Source organism: Mya arenaria, chromosome 17, assembly GCF_026914265.1.
Source record: "Mya arenaria isolate MELC-2E11 chromosome 17, ASM2691426v1".
Taxonomy (NCBI): domain Eukaryota; kingdom Metazoa; phylum Mollusca; class Bivalvia; order Myida; family Myidae; genus Mya; species Mya arenaria.
Window position 1 is genome coordinate 29,195,290 of NC_069138.1, and position 17,009 is coordinate 29,212,298.

General features: G+C 37.9%; 1 pseudogene; it reads right to left on the minus strand.

The window, feature by feature from the left end:
- Positions 1-6,881: 6,881 nt before the first annotated feature.
- Positions 6,882-14,228, minus strand: LOC128223646 (uncharacterized; annotated as a pseudogene).
- Positions 14,229-17,009: the final 2,781 nt, after the last annotated feature.

Here is a 17,009-nt window from a genome sequence, read left to right on the forward strand (position 1 = left end):
GCCACTCGGGTACTATATTTAGCCGGGACCGCCACTCGGGTACTATATTCAGCCGGGTCTGCCGCTCGGGTACTTTATTTAGCCGGGTCTGCCGCTCGGGTACTATATTCAGCCGGGTCCGCCACTCGGGTACTATATTTGGCCGGGTCCGCCACTCGGGTACTATATTCAGCCGGGTCCGCCACTCGGGTACTATATTTGGCCGGGTCCGCCACTCGGGTACTATATTCAGCCGGGTCCGCCACTCGGGTACTATATTCAGCCGGGTTTGCCACTCGGGTACTTTATTTAGCCGGGTCTGCCACTCGGGTACTTTATTTAGCCGGGTCTGCCGCTCGGGTACTATATTTGGACGGGTCCGCCGCTCGGGTACTTTATTTAGCCGGGTCCGCCACTCGGGTACTATATTTAGCCGGGTCCGCCACTCGGGTACTATATTCAGCCGGGTTTGCCACTCGGGTACTTTATTTAGCCGGGTCCGCCACTCGGGTACTATATTCAGCCGGGTCCGCCACTCGGGTACTATATTCAGCCGGGTTTGCCACTCCGGTACTATATTTGGACGGGTCCGCCGCTCGGGTACTTTATTTAGCCGGGTCTGCCGCTCGGGTACTATATTTAGCCGGGTCCGCCACTCGGGTACTATATTCAGCCGGGTTTGCCACTCGGGTACTTTATTTAGCCGGGTCTGCCACTCGGGTACTTTATTTAGCCGGGTCCGCCACTCGGGTACTATATTCAGCCGGGTCCGCCGCTCGGGTACTTTATTTAGCCGGGTCTGCCGCTCGGGTACTTTATTTAGCCGGGTCTGCCGCTCGGGTACTTTATTTAGCCGGGTCTGCCACTCGGGTACTTTATTCAGCCGGGTCTGCCACTCGGGTACTATATTCAGCCGGGACCGCCACTCGGGTACTATATTCAGCCGGGTTTGCCACTCGGATACTATATTCAGCCGGGTCCGCCACTCCGGTACTATATTTAGCCGGGTCCGCCACTCGGGTACTATATTCAGCCGGGTCCGCCACTCGGGTACTTTATTTAGCCGGGTCCGCCACTCGGGTACTATATTCAGCCGGGTTTGCCACTCGGATACTATATTCAGCCGGGTCCGCCACTCGGGTACTATATTCAGCCGGGTCCGCCACTCGGGTACTATATTCAGCCGGGTCCGCCACTCGGGTACTTTATTTAGCCGGGTCCGCCGCTCGGGTACTATATTTGGCCGGGTCTGCCACTCGGGTACTATATTCAGCCGGGTTTGCCACTCGGATACTATATTCAGCCGGGTCCGCCACTCGGGTACTATATTCAGCCGGGTCCGCCACTCGGGTACTATATTCAGCCGGGTCCGCCGCTCGGGTACTTTATTTAGCCGGGTCCGCCACTCGGGTACTATATTCAGCCGGGTTTGCCACTCGGATACTATATTCAGCCGGGTCCGCCACTCGAGTACTATATTCAGCCGGGTCCGCCACTCGGGTACTATATTCAGCCGGGTCCGCCACTCGGGTACTATATTCAGCCGGGTCCGCCACTCGGGTACTTTATTTAGCCGGGTCCGCCGCTCGGGTACTATATTTGGCCGGGTCTGCCACTCGGATACTATATTTGGACGGGTCAGCCACTTGGGTACTTTATTTGGCCGGGTCCGCCACTCGGGTACTATATTTGGCCGGGTCCGCCACTCGGGTACTATATTCAGCCGGGTCCGCCACTCGGGTACTTTATTTAGCCGGGTCCGCCACTCGGGTACTATATTTGGCCGGGTTTGCCACTCGGATACTATATTCAGCCGGGGCCGCCACTCGGGTACTATATATTTAGCCGGGGCCGCCACTCGGGTACTATATTTGGCCGGGTCCGCCACTCGGGTACTATATTCAGCCGGGTCCGCCACTCGGGTACTTTATTTAGCCGGGTCCGCCACTCGGGTACTATATTCAGCCGGGTTTGCCACTCGGATACTATATTCAGCCGGGTCCGCCACTCGGGTACTATATTCAGCCGGGTCCGCCACTCGGGTACTATATTCAGCCGGGTCCGCCACTCGGGTACTATATTCAGCCGGGTCCGCCACTCGGGTACTTTATTTAGCCGGGTCCGCCACTCGGGTACTATATTTAGCCGGGTCCGCCACTCGGGTACTATATTCAGCCGGGTCCGCCACTCGGGTACTATATTTAGCCGGGTCCGCCACTCGGGTACTATATTTAGCCGGGTCCGCCACTCGGGTACTATATTTAGCCGGGTCCGCCACTCGGGTACTTTATTTAGCCGGGTCCGCCACTCGGGTACTTTATTTAGCCGGGTTTGCCGCTCGGGTACTTTATTTAGCCGGGTCCGCCACTCGGATACTATATTTAGCCGGGTCCGCCACTCGGGTACTTTATTTAGCCGGGTCCGCCGCTCGGGTACTATATTTGGACGGGTCCGCCACTTGGGTACTTTATTTGGCCGGGTCCGCCACTCGGGTACTATATTCAGCCGGGGCCGCCACTCGGGTACTATATATTTAGCCGGGGCCGCCACTCGGGTATTATATTTATATGTACGTAAAGTTAGCGGCCTAGCGGCGTGAAGTTAGCAGCCTAGCGGCTTGGCGGCCTAATTACTTTTTTATATTTCCAAGCAATTGTTAATGCGTTTTTTTAAACAATGATAAATCAAAGTTTTTTTATTCATATAGTTACATAGCGGCCTTAAATTGTTTTCTATTCAGAACATTTTTCTTTACCTTTTATTCTAAAACAATTTTAAATTAACTGTGTTATGCACAAATTATCACTCTGAAGCGTTTTTCAACTTTTTTTCAAAAGAGTCGATCAAGCACTTCAGCGACCTAGCGGCCTAGCGGCGTGAAATTAGCGGCCTGGCGGCCTAGCGGCCTAAATTGAATCTTATTTCAAACCATGTATACATGCATTTTCTTCGTAAACAATAACATATTAACTGTTTTTATGCACACATTGAAGCGATTTTCAACATTTTTGTTCTCAAAAACGTCGATAAAGCAGTCAGCTATTTCAAAGCATTAAACATGCCTGTTCTTCTAAAACAATGATGTATTTACTGTTTTTATGCACAAATTATCACTCTGAAGCGTTTGTCAACTTTTTTTCAAAAAAGTCGATCGAGCACTTCAGCGGCCTAGCTTTGAAATACGATGCTATACTAGGCCGCTAGGCCGCTTACTTCACGCCGCTAGGCCACAAGACCCCTGAATCGCTTGATCGACTTTTTTGAAATGTTGAAAATCGCTTCAAGTCGATATTTTGTGCATAAAAACAGTTAATATGTCATTGTTTTAGAAGAAAAGGCATGTATTCATGCTTTGAAATGGGATGCCATATTAGGCCGCTAGGTCGCTTACTTAACGCCGCTAACTTTACGCCGCTAGGCCGATGAATCGCTGGATCGACTATTTTGAAAAAATGTTGAAATCGTTTTAGATTGATAATTTATAAATAAAAACAGCAATTATATCATTGTTTGTGAAGAGCAGGCATGTTTGCGTTCTTTAAAAAAAAACATGTGGATAAATGTTTGATCGACTTTAAAAAAAATTATGAAAATCGCTTCAAGTTGATATTTTGTGCGTAAAAACAGTTAATATATCATTGTTTAAGAAGAAAAGGCATGCATTCATGCTTTGAAATAGGCTGCCATATTAGGCCGCTAAGCCGTTAACTTCGCGCCGCTAAGCAGCCAGGTCGCTGAATCGACTTTTTTGAAATAGTAAATATATCATTGATTTATAAGAAAAGTCATGTATGCATGATTTGAAATAGGATACCATTTTAAGCCGCTAGGCCGCTAGGCCGCCAGGCCGCATACTTCACGCCGCTAGGCCGTTAGGCCGCTGAACTGCTTGAACGACATTTTGGGAAAAAATGTCGAATATCACTTCAAAATGATATTTTGTGCATACAAACAGTTAATATATCATTATTTTAGAAGAAAGGGCATGTATTTGAAGTAGGATACCATTTTAGGCCGCTAAGCCGCTAGGCCGCTAACTTCACGCCGCTAGGCCGCTGAATCGCTTGATCGACTTTGAAATGTTGGTGGAGTCCTTCGGACTCCACCCATTTTGAACAGCCCCATTGCATACCATACCCCGATAAAATGCAACATGTCGAATTTTAATCCTTAAATAGTAGTCCAATAACAAAGTTCCGTGCAAATTTTAGTTTATAAGGGTAATTGACCACGTGATGTTTATCTACAATTAGTTGATCATGTGACCGCGAAAACGGAATTTAAACACACACACACACATACACATAATAATTCAGTATCTTATCAATATTTCGCGAAAAAAATCCTTCAATACCAACATGATTTATATGCATTAAAGTGATACTCTTATTCAAAATCAATACGACCACACATGAATAACAAACTTACTTTTTGAGTGATAAACCTTTAACTACTTACTAAATAATACATTTATGGAAAAAATTTAATTACCGATAACAAGTTTGTAACTTTGTATCTAATAGCTGAAAAAGCAAACATATTAAATGATTGGTGAGTCCTAAAAGATTTACTGTGATCTACTATCGCCTCATATGGTTGAAATAACGTGTATTCTGCACCTTTCTTTCAAATTAAACTCGATAGCCTTCATAAACACCATTGTTTTCGACTTTTATTCATCCTTTTTTTATATATTTAAAAAATTGTATTAAATGTGGTAAATCTTATTTGGGAGTAAGAGTGCAACTTGTAGCGATTGTTTGTAAACACAAGTGATCTTGATTTATGACCTGTGTAGTCTGCGTCCTGCGGAATTTTTGTAACGCGATTTATGTGTGGAATCATCAAGGTTTATGCACTTCTTAAAGCTTTTGTGTTTTCAATTGATGATGACGTTTTAAAATGCAATTATTTTGACTATAAACAAATTAATAAGATTGAACAGTTTTGAGAACTTTTTTGTGGGTACGTTTAAAAATGGGTACCTACGTAAAAGCAGTTGTCCCCCTTTTTGAAAGGTACCTGATAACGTTAAGGTAATTTGTCGTATTTTGATGAACAAAGTAACAGGATATTCAACCTCGGCTCACCCGATAAATTCCTCCAACTTGCGAGATAAACTTCCTTCATCCACGGCACTAACCTAGTATTCCCTATTTATCGAAATAACATAAGTAATATTAGTATGGCAGTGTATGCATTTGTTCTTTATTTCAACTGCCATATCAGAATAACATATGTCGGCAGATATGTAGCTTGTATTATTCAACCCAGCGAAAACCGAATCACATCTCATCCCTAGAAAAACAGACATAACACCCACATTTCTTAATGGATCACGATAAAATAGCGGAATTTACTACTCGTAAACACCTGGGAACCACACTTTCCAGTAATGCTAATGGCATGAGCATATTCAGTCCATCAAAACCAAGGCCGCGCAACGTATTTACTTCATGCGATCACTCAAATGTTCCTTATTGATCGCAAATGGCAAATATATATATATATATATATATATCTACAACATTACTTCGGTAACTATTTAGTGTGAGACAATCTGATGCAAGCAGACGGGGAGGACTTTGAGAAAGTTCAGCATGAGACATCGCGAATCATCATGGCGAAAAGATAAACTAGCTAGATAAACAAGATGTTTCATCCTCTTTTCACACTTATTTCACAATAACCTGAAATGCCCTTCAGGAAACCGCTCATTCCTCAACATTCTTGCCCTCCTTAAAGTATATTTTTAACAAAAGTAACCGATCAGTTCCTCATTTCTCCTATAAGGTTGAACACAATTTGAGTGTCAGAAATGCAAGGTTGTGAATGCATTGTAGTTATCTAAATCTAAAACACTTGTTCTCTTAAAACATTAACAAAAGCCCAAATTGCCAATGTTGTCAATTTGAGGATATCTACCATTTCGTCTTCACCTGTCCCCTATTTCATGCACAAAGGCATGGCCTATTCGACCAACTGTTTGTTCCATTGTCCGCCCGGTAAGCTCAATCGGTAGAGCGTAGGACTCTGAATCGGACAACCCGGGTTCGATTCCCGTGCGCACCAGGTCTTTTCTGTTGTGATTGGTTATGAAATACTTTCCCCGACCATTCGCACTGTACCACTACCATTGGCATGTACAGAAGTTGTCAGTTCCTTGCAGAGGTGAAGGCACCTAGTACTGGTTCTGCCTAGGATAGGTGTGCGGTGGTTGAACTGTCACTCTGGGACCCTTTAATGTGCTCACAGCGGGAACCGGAGTATAAACTACTAACACCACCAACTGTTTGCTATTAGACCAATGTAACTTCGGGTACTTCTGCTTGGATCGAAAAAAAAACACGGACCTAACCAACTCAACGATATTCAATAACATTCAGCATTACATTCGCCAAACTAAACGCTGTTGATCTCCGGTAGATCAATTGGAACAAACTTGATTCTACAACTGACCTGACCTATTCTTGCCCTCCCCCGCCTTCCTGTTTCTTGACGTTTCTCTCTCTTTGGCATTTTCCATGCTTCCAGGATATATTGCCACCTTCTACTTAATACATTTGGCATTCACCTTTCTCCTTTGCAATCAAATTATAACGGTAACAAAAATCTACAAATCATAACAACAATTATCCCATTACAAGCAACTTGAAAGAGTGACAGAAGCAAAACATAACATAAGCTTAATACTATAAGCGTCCTTTTCAATTCTGTAGAGATTTATTTTGTTTTGTGCATAAATAACTTTTATGTATTATTCCCTCAGGAAATCCTTTATTTATGATTATGCATTAACTTTGTGTATCTTTAAATTGTCTTTAGAAACGAAAAATTGTTTAAACCCAAAGAAGGGTGGAATTTATTAAGGCGTACACCAATAAGATAGGGATCCTCTAATTTCATTTCATTAAATTGATCAAAGATATTTCATTGACATTTGTAATGCTATTATTAAAACCTGGCCACGTCACCTTACTATTCAAATTTCTTTCCCTCATGAAAATTCGAAATCCCTTATCATATAAAAGTCTTAAAGCATATAACTCGTCAGCTGCAGGTATGGGATGGCTGCCCCATAACTGTTTTCCTCGCTTTATGTAGTGTGTTTCCATGGAAATCTGTTTGACGTCATCAAGAGCCCCGGATGAGATCATCTGTGGAATACTGTACCACTCATCCCCTTCTATGTCAATCTTTTATATGTCGATTGACCTCTAAAATAAAAATATTAAATCGAGATGTTGCGAAGTGTACGAAAATGGTGATTTTTGGAAATCAATCCATCATTTATACAAATCAGTCATAATTTTAAAGTTTTGAAATGTTAAGTTCGCTTATTTCATTTTGTATTTCACTGCGATTTTTTGTACATTATGCAATTATAGAAACAAATTTAATCAATCAATAATTTGAAATCCATTCAGTTTTATATAATTATAGTTACGTTTGGTTTTATTACTTCCCTTTCATATATCATATTATATTAGTAGTGTCATGTTGGTGTTATACAAGAAATTATCCGTGCCAAAATAATATACTGATAAAACAATTTAAAAAAAAGACAACAACATAGAAACAATCTCGATATTAATATCTACACTCATTCACCTTTGCATCTTCATGATAGATGGCTTACATTAAAGCAGGGCCTATTTGAGTAATGTCATAATTTCACATTTAAATTAACCGCCTTATAAGGGGAATTAGGTTACTGGAGGTTAAAGGTATTGAACCATTTAAATATATGTATAATTATCAATCTATTAAAATCCGTATTGCATATATTACTAATATGTAACATAAATGTGTCCAATAGTAACATAAAACAGTCCCATTTAAGGTTTTCGATGTATGATTATCAGAAATGGAGATGCCAGGGGCCTGACCGTACATAGATTTATACCATATGGTAATAATATCGTAGAGTAATATTTTTTCTTATATTTGTATTTCAAATATTCAAGCGAACTTTAAGTGGAATTTAAGTTCCAAAGATAAGTTGTCTTATTATCGGAAAGCTATTGATTTATCACTGCATGTTATAAACTTCATGGTTCAAATATTTTATCTTGGGCAATGTGTTGAAAATATATAAATGGACAACTTCTCTGAATATGGTATACGACCTCGTAGTGGTAAGAAGTATTGGCTGTACAAACTATTTTGTTTATAACAAAAACTATGCTACTTGGACTGTAACTTACATCTGTATGATTCAGCTCCTTTCTGATGACGTTCAGCGTTTTGATATCCCAGCCATTTTTGTTGACAAAGTTATCTCCACCTAGTCCCCAATTGAAGAACCAAATTCGTTCTGCCACCCGAAAACTTTTTTTCTTCATACTATAAAATAGATAAATACTAAGTGTGTGTAAAACACGAGATAAATTTCATCGTAAATGCTACGTCGGAAGGCTATACTTTGTTTAGTGATTATTTCCTCAAACACTTCAAATTTGTTTCAAAAATAAATATTTGACCGTGCTCCATCAGGTTGCGGTTTTGTGAAAAGGTTTGTCGAAGAGGTTTAAGAAACTACACTCTCAATGAATCTCTGCTGAAAGGCCAAAGGCAGTGCTCTGCAAGTAGCATAGACTGCGCTTTATGTTTTAAAGTCTCCATACGAAGCAAAATATGCATTCAGACGAAACATTAATACGTAAATTATCATGTGTTACACATACATTGATACTGCGTACACAGAGTTATTGACGATGGTTTTCATTTTTAGATAGATTTAAATACTACTTCATAAAACGATACAAAACAAACATGACACAGTTAAACATTGATATGTGATTTACTACATTCTCGTTAAAGATAAAATAATTGCAACGTCTGATACACCATACCTTTCTTCAGCCAATTGTATAAAACTGGTTATATTTTTTAACGTTTACTGATTGGCCAAAATTCATCAAATAATTACTATCAACCAACCGAATCATTTAAATGTTCAAAACCTGTGGAAAAGTTATCCAGTATTATACAGTTGGCTACATTGACATTTATAATAACCTTCTTGCCGTTAAAGTTTTGAAATTAGAATGTGACGCTAAGCACAGACTATAGCCTCTACTAACCTCGGATCAAAGCAGAATACATCTCACCCAAACATTCTGTTAATGTCTTTATCAAAGTCGAACTGGTTATTGATCCTGGAATAAAATGTGTATTGAGGATTAACACAGAAACAGAAAAACACCGAATAGCATAAAATTAAGAGGCCGAATGTCGCACAAACTGGCGACAAATTCAAACATTCATACACGTATTACAATACTATTTATCAATCGAAATTACAATAAAAACATACCAACTTGATAAATTTATTTTGCGAGTGATTATTATTCAACTTAATATATTCCTTCATGACAAAGAATATGTTTATACTTATACTGGTATATACGTAAACAAGATATTCCGGTTGTTGTCAGTATGATAACCCGGTATTTAATTATTGGTTTCTTTCAAACATTATGAGCTTATTTAAACGCACCGTAAACAATCACGTAAAACAGATAAGTTATATATTTATGTCGACATGTCCATTAATTAATTGGCTATGTCGACAAATGCGGTTTAACACGTATTGTCGACATTATAATTATCAAATCGACATAGCGTGTTCAACATGTCACGCCGATATATATCAAGTGGGAAATTCCAGTAATGAAGTTAATGAGACAACGGGTACTAATATGACTCATCAAGTCGTCATTAAACAAGTCGACAATATGACATGCTCACATCATCAAAATTAATGGTATACAATTTTATACAAATACAACAGTCCACCTGTGAAAACTTTACATTGGGTTGGGCCCTGTTCATGTATAACAGTGTTTACATCAAATTACTGAGCGTGACGTCAAAACATGAAAGACAAGGAACACATTTTATAAATGCATTGATACAAAGAAAGTCGTAAAGATAATTTTGTTTTGTTTTTATTCATAGCGATGACGTCATAATCATCACCATATATAAAACAAACGAAGCTAAGGTTGTACCAACCCAAACGAGTACACTAGACATGGCGGCTTTGGTTCGAATTGTTCATCAATGCAGATTTCTTTTCCTCCGTCCATCAGGCTTCCAACCCGAATCACATTTTTACAAAATGCTTGTAGTCTGTTGATGTACCTGAACAAAATATAAGGGTTACTTGTATGTTCCATGGTGAGATTAAGCCATAATTCACCAAATGGGCATCACAAGCTTCATGTTACAAAGTGAATTAATTGCGATATTGAGCTGAATTAAACATGTTTTCGTTATAGTCAATGCATAAAAAGGATGTAAATAAAATAACCCCTTATAAAGGGGGTGGGGTGTGTCTCTCAGAAAAGCACTCAAAATCTTATGCAAACGCTTATTTATTTTCAAGGGACCTCTTTCAACTTGGACCCCAACTTCTGTGCGTGCAATGTACGTTTTGGGCATGAGAACGGGCTTAACATTCAACACAGTGATAATTATCAATTTTTTATAGAACCATGCATTGATATTGAGATGTGTTGCATTTATTTCACTTTATTTTGCAATGTTCTTTTAACTGTGAAAAGTGATGGTGTAAACAAATGTTTAGAACAAGAAATGTGTCACTTATTTGTCTTATGGGTTTTAGAAGCAATTACGCTTGTTTGTATTTAAAGGGACTTGACACCAGACGATACACTTGCATACAAAAAGGAAAAAAAATCGTTAAAAAGTTTCAAATACTAATTTATATCGTTGTGTACAACGCATTGAATATTTCTTACATGTGTATCTTTCGCAGTTTTTTCGTATTTCCCATTCGATAATTTATTGTTTACCACGTTAATCCCAGTAAATTTAAATATAGTGTCGATATAAGTAATCACTTACTTATCTGTACTAATCACGTGAATTTCACATGCGAAATACTTACTATAAACTGGGAAACCATTATGCGCTAATTTGGAACGTGTAAACACGGCTGTCAGCTGAGATGGCGACATAGTATTTATATCGTGTAAAAGAATGTATTGTAGGCCTCATACTAGCTCCATTGACAATTATAGGCTTGTGTCGTGGAAATAATGTATTTGCCGATTTTAAGACCATCTGGTGTCTAGCTCCTTTAAATGGAGAGGTATATTCATACTTCCAGTAAATTTGCATCAAACGCTGGTCAGACAATTTTTCGAGAGTCTCCATATCGGGGATAATGTAATCCTCGGACTCGTTGTTGACGGATTTGTTATAAGGCGCCTGAAACAAAGGTTTTCTTGAAATTTATAAGGCTAAAAACCGTAAGTGCCTGTTTCTTCGACAAATTTAACGACATGATCATTAACTGTCACGTGCATCAAATGTTTTTATTTTATTTTTTATTTAAATTTAGTGCGGGCTCAAAGTTATTTGAAAGATTCTATGAAAATACCAATCAAGGTCCAACTGCATTAACTTATCTTAATAGTAGCCTCAATTTATTTCACGAAAAGCAACAAATTGATTTCTTTCATTTCTGTAATTTAATTCTCATCTTTTTTACACTGCCCTGTTTTACGTTTACACATTAACAGAACTACGACACTTGACAGTAAAATTGGCTTGTTTCAAGGGGAAATAACCTCCTCGATTCGCTTCTTTCTCTTTCCCAATGATATCGAAATTCATTTACAACAAAGCCTAAATGCAGGTCTTACAATTTATGAGATTTCTAGAGTGTATTTAGTTGATATGTTTGCACGGCCCTGTTTTAAGTTAACACATTAACAGAACTGCGACACTCGGATAATTGAAATAAAATGAAACAAGACCGAGTAGTCTAAACATAAACAATGATCCTGTAGATTGTCCATTTCAATTGACGACTAACCTCAATGGGGTGTTGGTGTTTTAATTGAAATGTTGACATTTTAAGTTCGATGAACTACTTCGGTATTGTATTTTTAAGTGGTGGATATTTTAGGAAGGAGGCAAGCACACTGGCGTGCAGGGCATTGCGCTCTGTGTACTCACTTAAAAGGCCCTGCTCAAGTATAAAATGATGTCCCTATTAATATAACGTTAAATCTCCGGAAAAGGCTCATTGAGCTAATATTTCTTGGTAACATATACCCGACTTTAAATAAAGATTCTCGTATCTTGTCAAGATTCTTTTATCTTGTTATTTTTTATGCATACATTTTGTCTATTTAAATCAATAATTTAGAAGCATGGGGGAATATTCAGACGGAGGTCATATAAGGGCCGGTACATAGCAGATTTTGCAAATGAGTTCTAAACGTCAAACGCTCTACAAATTCCTTGTCACTTTATGGAGAGCTGGGCAGATTTCCATTAGATATTGAGCGATATATTTGTATTATTAAGTACTTGCTTGAATCATTCAATGAGACACAATATAATTTTATTCTCATGGCAACTATTACAGAGCAATATCGGGAACTACAAGATACCCCACAAAGTCTTAAATTGGCAGCTGAAGTAAAAAAATATCCTTCAGTCATCCGGGTTTGCGTATGGCTATTTCCAGAGTCTGTTAATGTTCGTGCATTTGTCCCCATGCTCAAAGACAGATTACGAGATGTGTATATAACATGTTCGCGTGCTACCTTGTATACACATTCATCCTTGTTTTGTTTAAGAAAATGAAGGAAAAGTTCAAAATGTTTACTTAGTACATGATTTAATTGGAAAATTTCAAATATAGACATATCAAAGTTAACTCACATTGTCCTCCCATAATCAAAATATTGAATTTGGGAGACATAACAATATTCGTAGACTAGACAGGAACTGACACAGTGTAATTTAAACGATATTGAAGATAAATTTCATTTTGTTTAAGTTTGTCCATTGTATAATGATATAAGGCAGATTTTTTTTCCTAGATCGTATGTCAGAAATCAATGTGAAATAAAATATATATTATTCCTCAATTCGTATAATTAACCTCTGTTAATAAGATTAAGTTATTTTATGTACCAAAGCTTTTAAAATAAAAGAAGTTAACATTTAAATCACCCTAAATATATCCTTAAACTGTTAAATAAGCTTTGGATTTTTTACGATATTTCTTGATTGGTAATAAAATATTGCAAAATTATTCATTTCGTTCTTTCATGCATGTAATATTCAATATGTATATTTGTGTTTGTGTTTATAACGATTAGCTATATATGTATAAGTTAATTATACATACTGTTCTTTTATGTGTTTAATGTAGAATAGAAAAACACCCACCACATATCCAAAATTTATGTAATTAAACTACAATTAGACAAAGGCATTTCCTAAAAATTCAGCAGCTAAAAATAACAGACATCGGGCAACTTGTTGTGATCTTATTTAATTGGTGAATATATGTATGTGTCCATGTTAAATTAATACCATGAAGAATTCCTTCAAACGTTGCTGTGTGTTATACAGCAAAACCAATGTTAAAAAGTATATAATAGCCATGAAAACGTTGGCGTTACACAAGTATGCAATACCAATAATATTATATGTTGTTCTTTGTCCTGTTCAATAAGCTTGTATTTGTTCTTTTTTTAAAAATTAGACAATTGTCTAAATGTGTTTAATTTATCCTGTAACCAAATCGGGCGGCCGGTATTCATAATAAAACACATAAAGTCATTTCCTAACTTGAGTCATTTTTACAAGATGGGCATCTCACTAATCATATGATACAGTCAAAATTCGCTATGTCGATACCTTATAACTCGAGTTTCCGTAGTGTCGAACTTTTTCCCCCTGTCCCGAATGTATTCCTTCTGTTTCTATTTTAAACAATTCCGCTTATGTCGATTTTTTTATCTCGTTTTTCCTTATATCTAAGGCATATTTTTTCCCTGCGGTCGAGTTTCACACATTATCTATATAACTGATTATTTTCATTAATTGTATGTACTTGTATGTACAGACTTTTATGTTAGAAACACTTATGATTTCTTTAGAAAATCATAAGTTAAAAAAATACTTAACATGTTTTATAATTACAACTTGTTTATACAGACGTTACATACCTCCAGTGCATTTTACATCTTTATAGTTGTTAGCAATTTTAAACAAAAAAAATCGTGTATGATTTCATTATCACATTTCATCAAAGTAGTTTGTAATAACTATCATACACCATCCCGTTAAAAACTTACGTTATTTTCATTCCGAAGTGTATTTGGTTGTTGATAGTTGTTTATGTATAGTTCCAGTCCAAACAAGAATACACCAGAAATGCATAATATTAACACTATCCTAATACTCATATACCCCATAGTTTCTATTCTCTTTTATTGTTACTTTATCACTGCATTGAAAACGATTGGATGTCACATATGTTTTCATATCAACCATTATTCAATTGATCGTCATAATTCTGGTTACAGCTGAATGTAACCAGCGTTATCGCGGCGCACAGTTCCTTTTACCATACAAGTCTATACTACCGTTACCAGTCTGTAATTCACATGTTACTATAAATATTTTACTATAGAAATTCGTTCCCGCAAGAATGATTATCGTCTCCGCCTGTGAGATTATCACGGCACGTCAGGGCGATTATGGCATAATTGCCAGACGAAGACGAAAACGTGCACACTGACGTCATTTTCACGAAAATAAAATTGCCCCAGTGAAAATAATTGCCCTCGGGGCAATTATCCCTTCCACTGGGGCATTTATCGACCAAAAGCCATGGTCAACCATGTATTATTCTATAAATCACTATAGAATCTATCCGATGACGTCAGCGTTTACCTTGTTACTTCCCCTTTTTTTCTACAACTTTCGAGATGGTAGCCCGTACATTTTTTCTCAAATCCCTGCCCAGCCCACCTCCTTTACATGATTATAATAAACTATATATTTGTGTGTTTTCAGGTCATCATTTGTGTGTATAGAGCTTAATGTTATCCATAGTTGTCAAATACCTTTCGGTATACTTGAATCGACCCATAGCCCGGTCATTTTAACTTCAACATAACATATGTAACTTTTTAATTAAATGTGTTTTGTTTGCTCGCGTCTGTGATGTATATTTCAGTCGAGCCACCAGAAACCATTGCCATTATGCCCGACCTTGCCCTATCTTCTGCACGGCTTCATGTTGTCGACCATGACGTACCGAATACAAGTTCAGCTTTGCATCATGCATGAATATATAACCCAACGTGAACCCGAGGATCAAGACGTTTGTTCCGGGAAGGCGCGGTGGCGATTTACATTTAGTCGATACGTAAAATATTTAATACGCCTAGGCAGTTTAGTACCGCTGTTACCAGGGTCTATCTGCTGATGGTGTTTTAAGTGTACAATACGGTAGGTCTTTATGGTGACGCTTGGAAGGGTCTATAATGGTGCATTTGGACTTGATGGGGACGACAGGTTTTCAACCACCGCGTCCCGCCTTTAACATTAGCCGTGAAAGTTTAATGCCATCTTTCAAAATTAAATAAAATAAATCTGTGGACATAACGGGTTTCTTTTGTTTACTTTTAAGCTTTGGTACCCAAGAAGCAGTTCCCGCGCACACATGCTGCTAAGTACGCGGGTCCCGTCGGGTCCCGTCTTTTTATACTGGCGTCCGTCGATAACATAGTCCATTCTTAAGATTGTTCTGATCTTTGTTAAGGGTAACAACGTTGTAAACTTTCACGTTCTTACTACTTAGGAAGTTTCAAGTAAATGTCTTGAAACCAATTAAACAAGACTAATGACAAAAGATCAGATAACAGTTTTTCGTATTTACGATCGAAAACTAATGTTTTATGGCAATAACGATTCAACACTTAAAGAAAAAACAGCATTTTTCGGCAGTTTTAAAAAAATGCGTAAAATGATTTGTTATACCACATTTTGATCAATATCATCGTCGAAAACGAATACTAGTTTAATTGTGTGTTTATTCCATAATATTACCTGCATAGCAACGGCTTTGGGCAATATTATTCTTAGACAAAAATTAAAAAAGTCAAAACTGACAAAGTTTATAATCTATAAAGTGCAGCTTTAAATGATGAGTTATATGTCTTCAGCATAATCGAAGGCATTCTGTCGAGCCAGCAAACTTTGGACCTGATTCCGGGTCTTCCATACCGGGATTTACCTTCTGATAAAATCCGGAATCACTATGATGAAAACGCAGGCATTGACCCGACTCGTTATCAACGACATCGATTCCAGATTTCCCAAATGTATATCCACTGGCGAATTTACTTTAGTTACTGAAATTTGCTCCCATCAAGATACACAAAAAAAAATGAATGCAACCATTTCTGATATCACCCTTATTTATAACAATTGTTTAAAACAAAATGCTTAAAATGATTCGCTATATCACATTTTGATCAATATTTTCGTCGAAAACAAATACTAGCAATTGTTTTGTTTTTTCCATAAGATTACCTGCATAGCAACGGCTTTGCGCAATATTATTGTAGCTCTACATCAATCAAAATCGCTTTCTTCTATCTTGCACTAATCTGATTGCTAAGTCACTGGCATAAAATGTCACGGGATTTACAAGGGGAGGGTCAGGATTTGACGTGAGAGGGGGTGTAACCTTTTGACCTGCACCCCTTCCTCAGAACCGAAATGTATATGGTTGAAATGTTATTCTATTTCGTTCAGAAAGGATTATCTTTGACTCAAATGGGATCGACTTCCGCTGCGCATCAGTGCTTCTGTTTGGGGAAAAACGTTCTTGTTAAGCATGTGAAGCGTGATTATTTTACTATGTCATGAAATCAATATAAAATGCAACTGGCATATTTTGCTACTAACAATTCTTTATTATCAATATGATTTATATCCAATTAACATGCAGCAATTGTGTGTATACACAAATGATCTTGAAGTATGACCTGTGTAGTCTGCGACTTGCGGAATTATTGTAACTCGATTATTGTTTGGTAATTGAGCAAGGTTTTTGTACTTCTTAAAACTGTTGTGTTTTCAATTTATACTGACGTTTTCAAGTGCAATTATTTTGACTATAAACGTATTTAATAAGATTGAACAATTTTGATAACTGTTTTCGGGGGAAATTTTTA